Here is an 8,734-nt window from a genome sequence, read left to right as displayed (position 1 = left end):
AGGTTGCAGTGTGAAAGCTCCAAACCTCCCAAAGGAGAAGGTTCTTCAAGAGGAGATAATGGAAATTAAGGAAATGAAAAAGGAGGTAATGGAATTGGAGGTAAACCTCCACCCTCTCCATCATCTTCTTCATCTTCTTCTTCACAAGTATCTTCACCCTCTTCCAGTAACATAACCCTTACTCATACTCATCAATAAACTTCAAAGGGAACTGATAAATCACCCTTACTAAAACTTGATGTTAAATTTGATTTTCCCATGTATAATGGTGAAGTGAATTCAGAGGAGCTTGATAATTAGATTCGTTAGTTGGAGGTATGCTGCAAAATTCAAAACCTTCAAGAGGATGACATAAAGATTTAGTTAGCTTGCTTGAGAATGGAGGCTGCAACACTAGTATGGTGGGAATCAAAGACACAAGAGGAGATAATAAAAAAACACGGTAAGAGTTCAATTTCTTGATCTGATTTCATTGCTACAATGAAAGGGCAATTCCACCCTCTAGCTTATATGCAGAAATCCATCATGAATTGGTAGAACTTTAGACAACTTAAAGGTCAAAATGTGCAAGATTACACCCAAGAATTTAGAAAAAGGTCTCTAATGTTAGGTGTAGATTTGCAATCACATGATACGTTGCTGAAGTACATAGGGGTGTTTACATAGTTACCTTAGGCATACTATCTTAATGTTTAATCCCAATAATCTAGATGATGTCTATGTGCAAGCCACTCATCTTGAAGTAAGAGGGAAAAACACTCTAGAAGAAGGTAGTAAAAAGCCATTTAAGAGTAAAGGAAAAGAAAAGGGTTTAAAAGGGAAGGGAAAGAAAAATGAATCTATCAAGAAGGAAGGAGATAAATTAACATGAAAACATTGTTCCAAAGAGGGTCATGATGAAGCTCATTGTTGGAAGCTTCATCTCGAAATGAAACCAAAAAAACGACAATAAGAGAAAAAAAAAGACAATTGCAACCACTCAACAAGATTTGGGATCTAATTCGGGTGATGAAACTAAAATTACAAGCATGGGTATAAAAAGAAAGGAATCCATTGCGAGCACTAGTACTTCAAATTCACAAAATGAAACTCCAAATGAAAAGAAGAGGATAGAATGTTTTCACATAAGGGTGATCTCAAAACATAGCAAGATTGATGCACTTTTCGATAGTGGCTCTCAAGCCAATCTTATCTCTAAAAACATTGTCAAAAGTTTAAACTTGGAAACCATTCTACATCATAAACCATATCCACTTGGATGGATGTGTGACAATGCACAATTGCATGTTACTAGAAAGTTTAAACTGAAATTTGCCATTACTGCAAATTTCATAGATGAAGTGGAGCTTGATGTTGTGCCATTAGACATATGTGGCATAGTTTTGGGTAACCCGTACCTCTATGAAAGAAAAAGTATCTTCCATAGACATGAAAACAAATACCATTTGTGAAAATATGGAGTAGAATATATTGTGACAGCTCATAGCAAGAAACTAATTCTTTCACTTGTTAAAGTGGGGCAGATAAAATTACTAGTGAATTGAAGCAAGAATTTGGCACTTCCAATGATTAAACCCAAGAATGATGTTGACAATAAATATTTTGAAGGTTGTGATTCAATATTGAAATATTAATTGGTTGATTTAGTTAACCAATATAATGAGATGTTTCACTAACCAAAAGGATTACCTCCCAAGAGAGGAATCCAACATGAGATATAGTTGCAGCAAGATTGTCCTCTTCCTAACATTGGCATGTACAGGATGTTAGTGATAGAAAGTGTAGAAATTAAGAAGCAAATTCAAGAGTTGTTGGATAAAGGGATCATCACACTATCTTCTTTTCCATGTGGTTCACCTATTGTCTTGGTGCCAAAGAAGGATGGAACATGGCACATGTGTGTGGACTTCCATGCATTGAACAAAACTATGGTAAAGAATCGTTACCCACCGCCTAGAATAGATTATTTACTTGATTAATTGAAAGATGCAAAGTATTTTACTAAGTTGGAATTAAGTAGTTGCTACCATCAAATTAGAATCGTTGAAGGAGACATTTAGAAGACAACATTCAAAACAAAACAAGGTCTGTTTGAATGGCTAGTTATGCCTTTTGGTTTATGTAATTCTCTTGCTACATTCATGCATGTGATGAATGATGTGTTGAGGCAATTTCTTGATGAGTTTGTTATAGTCTACTTAGATGACATATTAATTTCCAGTAAATATCATAATGAGCATGTCATGCATGTAAGAAAAGTACTCGATGTCTTGAAGAAAGAGCAGTTGTATCTTAAGATGCCAAAGTTTCAGTTTGGAAAAACTTCTTTAGTTTACTTGGGTCATATTGTTGGAGGAGGCGAGTTGAAAATAGATCCATCCAAGGTTGATTTCATTTTGAATTGGCCAAGGCCCAAGACAATTACTGAGGTAAGAATTTTTTTTGGAGCAGCCCAATATTGGAGGAAATTCATTGCTAACTTTTCTTCTATAGCAGCTCCTTTGCATGCATTGACAAGTGTGAAAAAGGTTTTTCAGTGGGTAGGAAAACAACAAAATGCCTTTGATGTAATGAAGGAAAATATCAGTTCAACTCTAGTACTTGCACTGCCAGACTTGAGACAGTCATTTGAGATTCAAACTGATGCTAGTGACTACGCCGTGGGTGCAATCCTCATGCAACATGGTAAGCCTATCTGTTTTCATTTAGAAACTTTTAATGGTGCAATGATTAATTATCCTAGATATGACAAGGAATTGTATGAATTGGTGCAAAGTGTGAAAAAGTGGAAACACTACTTGATGGTTAAGGAAACAATCAATCACATTGATCATCAACCATTGCAATACTTGTAATCTCAATCAAAGTTGTAGCAATTGAGGCACTTCTGATGGATGGGTTTTCTTCAACAATTCCACTTGGTAATTAGGTATAAGAAAGATATCTACAATAAATTTGTTGATATGCTTTCTAGGCCTCTTATTAGTGCAGCTACTTTACTCAAGCATAATTTTGTTTTGCATCAAATTTATATTGAGTAATATGAATTAGACAATGAATTTCAAGATGTTTATGGAAGGTTGAGTCAAGGTAACCAAGTAGAGGAATTGGATTATCATTTGCACGATAACTTGTTGTACCATCTTGGCAAGCTTTCTATTCCATAGGAAGAAAGAGTTAATATCACAAGAGAGGCACATGCTTCTCTTATTGCTGGTCATTTCAATGTAAGTAAGACGATGGCACATCTACAAAGGTATTGTTATTGGCCTCATAACCTTGAAAGTGTGTCACATTTCATTAAAGGATGTTCATTATGTGCAGTCAGTAAGCCTAGAAATAAGAAGTTAGGATTGTACACACCACTTTCAGTTCATTCACGACCGTGGGACACTGTTTCTATGGATTTTGTAGGAGGTCTTCCATTATCAAAAAGAGGTCATGATTATTTGTTTGTAGTTGTGGATAGGTTTAATAAAATGTGTATTTCAATACCATGTAAAAAGAAAGTTACAACTGAACAAACTGCTCAGTTATTCTTTAAAAATGTATTAGTGCATTTTGAATTTCCTACATCCATTGTTAGTGATTGAGATTCTCACTTCGTTGGGAATTTTTGGTCAAGCTTGTGGGGATTCATAAACACCAAATTGAAAAAGAGTACATATTTTCATCCACAAACAGATGGTCAAAGAGAGGTGGTGAACATAACGGTGATACATCTTCTTCGTGGGTATTGCAATAAGCATCCTAAATTGTAGCATGAACATTTGAACTATATTCGTCATGCTTAGAACCGATCCAAGCATTATTCAACTCAAACATCACCATTTGAGGCATGTGTTGGGATACTTACCTAAATATCCTCTGGATTTCATTTTTGGCAAAGATGTTGCTATTGATGGTCAAAGTGACATAGACAAAGCAAGAAAGTTCATTGAACAAATCCAATTGGTACACCAAAGAGTTCAAGAATAGCTTGAAAAGAGCCAAGGCAAGTACAAATCAGGGCACAACAAGCATCGTGTAGATCACAAGTTCCAAGTCGGTGATGAAGTTTGGCTTTACATTAACAAAGAGATGCTCCAAGGTGAAGGTAAAAAACTAAAACCAATTAGATATGGCCCATTTAGAATTTTGTAAAAGATTAGTAACAGTGCTTTTAGGTTGGATTTTCTTTCATATATGGAAATTTATGTTGTTGTTAATGTTTATAACTTAAGGTTGTATGAGCCTCCTTTGATTGAAGATAAAGGAGAGAATATTCAAATTCCATGTATTAAATACTTTTCTTGAGAATTCCTTGATGAGCTTCAGCAAGCAACTATACTTGACATAAGAATAAGAACATCGAAAAGAGGAAGTGTCGACTATCTTCGAGTGGGGCTCAAGGAAGCGGATCCTTCAAAAGCCAAATGGATAGAGATTGGAAAGGTGAGGGAACTGTACCCTAACCTGCTGGAAAACTAAAAGTGATATTTTGGGGTCCAAAAGGCTTCTAGTGGGGACCAATGACCAAGTCCTAAATTTTTTTCTCAAAAATCAAAGTCACCAGAATGGTGTGGAACTTGAACGACTGTGTAATGCTCATCATCCTGAATCCGATGCAACTCATTTCACCTAAGACTTCGTATGACTCCATAAATGAGTTTTGTCCACTTTGTCAAACAAGAGAATTTAAAAAAAAATGAACATCCCAGTCAATAGTCCTTACTGTTGATGTGGCACTGACTGGGCAGGTGAGGTGGCAGTTTGACTTGGTGAAAGTCCCCTCGGCGAATGGGGTGCTAACAAGTGGCATTTTAATGTTGGTTGATTTTTTTTTTTTTTAATTGGTCGATGAAGTAGCCAACCAAAGGCTAACACATGGCCCAGGCGGAGGCCGCCATGTGGTAGCTTGGGAGGCCACCAAAAATTTTTTGTCGACTAGGCGGAGGCAGAGGGAGTCGAACCACTGACCTCCCAACACAAAACAAACACCAATGCCAATACACCACTACCATGGATCTTAACCTATAAGGGTGGTGCATCTATTTAAATAGTTATTCCACAATGTTTGTGGGGTTGGGCAGACTTAACCGCGCCCCCATGTGAACATCGACGTGATAGCCGATTTAACTGCCATCCCCTAACCGCAATCCTAACCGTCGGGGACTCCACCACATGTGAATGTTTTCATGTAACCGTCAGCATTTAGTGTGACCACCGGAGGTAGGGGGCCAACACCGGTGGCTAGCGCCTAGGTGCATCGCCTCCCCATGTGACCATTATTTTTGTTTTTAGGCCTCAGTGAAGAAATTAATAGTCCAACAAATGTTCCCTAGTTTCGGCAAATTTGGTGGCCCGTTAGTGGAAAAATGGGCAAAATTGTAAGATGATGCTAGATTTTGGGAAATTTGTGGAGTGAATAGTCTAGAAAGTAGTGGAGGTCATAACTTCTCCAGTTTTCGACAAAATTGGGTGCAGAAAGAGGCTAGATAGTCATTTTTGGACATTTTGGACTCATTAGAGCAGGTTTCAGAGGCATTTGAGCATTGTAAGTACATATTTTTACACATTTGAGCATAATAGAGAGGACTAAGCCATTGGAAGTTGGACCAAGGAGATGTAGCCCTGGAGGGGTGAACTCCTTCATCATGTTCCTGTTGTGATGTGTTTTTGGTGATGTTTTGTACATTTTTATGCTACTATTCAGTCTCTAATATATGTTAACACATCTCATAAAATTAATATAAAAACTCATTTTTCACTTGCAAAAATCATGAATCCTTAAGCACATGAATATCATTTTTTTTCTAATATGAGGAGGATCTTAGCGCAACAAACTAATATTCTTAATCAGATCAATTCCAAAGCATGAGTTGTTTCCGTTGCAATATGCACTAAAGTTCCAACTGGAATTCTCCTGTTGGATCCACCTGCACTACAAACCAATCAATCACATGATCAACATCCTTTACATATCCTTTAAGTAATGAAACATGGAAAATGTCATGGAATATTACTATAGGAGGTAGTGCAAGTTTGTAGGCCACTGGTCCAATCCTCTTGAGGATCTCTAAAGGCTCGCAATACCAAGCTTTCAACTTCGCACATGATCCATTCCTCAAGGAGATCTTCTTGGGTTTGATGGACACCAACCTAAAACTCCTTAAATTCCTTGTTCTGATGTGCATAAATCTTCTATCTATCTTGTGATATCTTTGAATTTTTTTTTATAACTTGCATTTCTCGTTCAATCTCTGCCAACATGTTAGATACTATCAATACCCTATTCACTAGATCACTCCAGCTTATGGGATTATTACAACTCCACCCATAGAGTACCTCAAATAAACTCATACTCACTGACTCATGATAACCATTATTGTAAGAAAACTCCCCCGTGGAAGATACTCCATCCACCTCCTTTGTTGATGCATAACATATAACCTCAACATATCCTCTATTATCTTGCTAACCCTCTCTTTCTATCCATCTATCTGCAGATGATAAGTTATACTGAATGCCAACTCTATGCCCAAACCTACAAACAACGCCTTCCAAAACCTAGAAGTGGACTTGGCATCTCTATCTGATATGATATTCTTAGGGATACCATGTAATCTCACTATCTCCCTGATGGATATATGAGCTATCTTGCTCAGTGAATTCGTAGTCTTCACTTGAATGAAGTGAGTTATCTTGCTCAACCTATCAACCACAACCATGACAGAATCATGCCACTTTGATGTCCTCGGGAAACCTATAATGAAATCCATGGAAATGACCTCCCATTTCCACCCTAGAATCAAAATAAGTTGTAACAAACTGGTTGGGTGCTTACACTCGGCTTTCACCTGCTGGTAGTACATAAATCTAGGAACAAACTCTACCACTTCCTTCTTCAAATGCAGTGAATAATAAAACTTATTCACAACTTTCAATGTCTTGTGATATCCCGAGTGACCTAAATATGGCTTGACATGAAAATCCCTCAAGATAAGCTTCTTTAGCTAACTATCATTCAACACATAGATCTTGTCCCTAAATATCAGCGATCCATCCACCGTGAGATGTGTTGGAAATAATACTGAGAGGGGGGTGAATCAGTATTATCAAATTCTTTTCAATATATTTATACATTGAATTATTTTTCAGATATTGTATGTCAGTACCATAAAATAATGAGCATGAACACGAAAACTAGATAGTCACACCAAAGAACACCAGATATAAGGTGGAAACCCAATGTGGGTGAAAACCACCTGCTGCAATATGTCTCTATCTTCTTTCAATTAGAAACTCATTTTACAATGATTTTGTACTGGTGTAGTCCTTTACCAGTACACAGGCTGCAACCTGCAGAGAGCTACAACTCTCTCTCGTTTTCCAGTCTCTCCTGGAAGGGAGCTACAACCCCCTACTTCTTTTCTTTCAAGGACCACTTTTCATAAATTTTCAAACTGGATCCAAGAAGATCAAATAATCATCAAGTACATGCAAATCACCCAAACTCCTTATACAATCAACCAAAGAGTCACCCAACTTCTCAGAATGTTGTAAACAGAAAGGTAAAACCAGAAATCTAAACCCAGAACTCTGCAGCAATAGATAAAAGATAACCAACAAATGTTTTAGGACAGATCCGCAGTTTTTCCTTATCTGGGCTGCATGGCTCCGCACCCTGTCTGATGTTTTCCAGCGTATCCACGCAGAGCACCTTCTGCTACACTGCGTATCTCCGCACTTCGCCTTCTGTCTTGCTGCGTACCTCTACTGTGTCTCCGCACCTGTTCCTTCTGTCGCGCCGCGTACGCCTACTGTGCCTCTGCACCTGTTCCTTCTGTCACACCGCGTACCTCTATGTACCTCCGCAGCTACACCTTCTATCGCGCCGCGTGCCTCCGCAACTGCGCCTTCTGTCGCGCCGTGTACCTCTAATGTACCTTCGCACTTTGCCTTCTGTAGAGCCGCGTACCTTCGCACCAGCGGCTTCTGTCGTGCCACGTACCGCCGCACCTGCACCTTTCACTGGGCTGTGAACCTCCGCATCTGAACTATGAATCGCCTGCAGACCTTTGATTTGAACCGAATTAGCGACCCTCCAATGTGCCACTGACAGTCAGATGCACAGATTTGATCATGCGCCCGTGAGATCACGACTTGATAGATTCACCTTCAAATTTTATTTGATTTAGATCAAGCTTTTTAACACTGATAACCCAATATTTCAGATCTTAAGATATTCCAATTGCAAAGATGCCTTAGCCAAGGATCTCCTTCCCTATTTATAGTCAAGCCCTTATTCACACCATGGGAAAAAACCATCAAAAACCAATACAAGGGATCCAAACCGGGGTTCAATACTTTAGATCCTATACCATGGGCCAAAACCATAGGATCAAGAACGATGGGCTAAATACCATGGGCCAAACATAAGAAACCCCACGAGAGCGCGCGTCTTTGCCTTGAATGAGTGAACTGGGGGACTGCACCTTCTGAACGGATAACCTGCGAGTATGACTGCACTTCCTAGATAGAGAACCTGCGGGTTCGCACCTTTTGAACCATTCTCCTGCAAACCTCTTAATTTCCATCATTTTGAGAACCTGAACAGATTTTTTCCCCTTGAGTGAGTTGCCATCAAGTACAACACCTGTATCATAGAGCCATACCAGAATCATAATGCCAACAAGATGATAATCCACATCCTACTCACCTTTACCCTATTGTAACATGTTCTTAAGATGAT

The sequence above is a fragment of the Pinus tabuliformis genome, chromosome 7 (assembly GCF_031772625.1).
Source record: "Pinus tabuliformis cultivar Carrire ecotype Pingquan chromosome 7, CPIR1, whole genome shotgun sequence".
In the NCBI taxonomy this organism is placed as follows: domain Eukaryota; kingdom Viridiplantae; phylum Streptophyta; class Pinopsida; order Pinales; family Pinaceae; genus Pinus; species Pinus tabuliformis.
Note: the sequence above shows the minus strand (reverse complement) of the source record.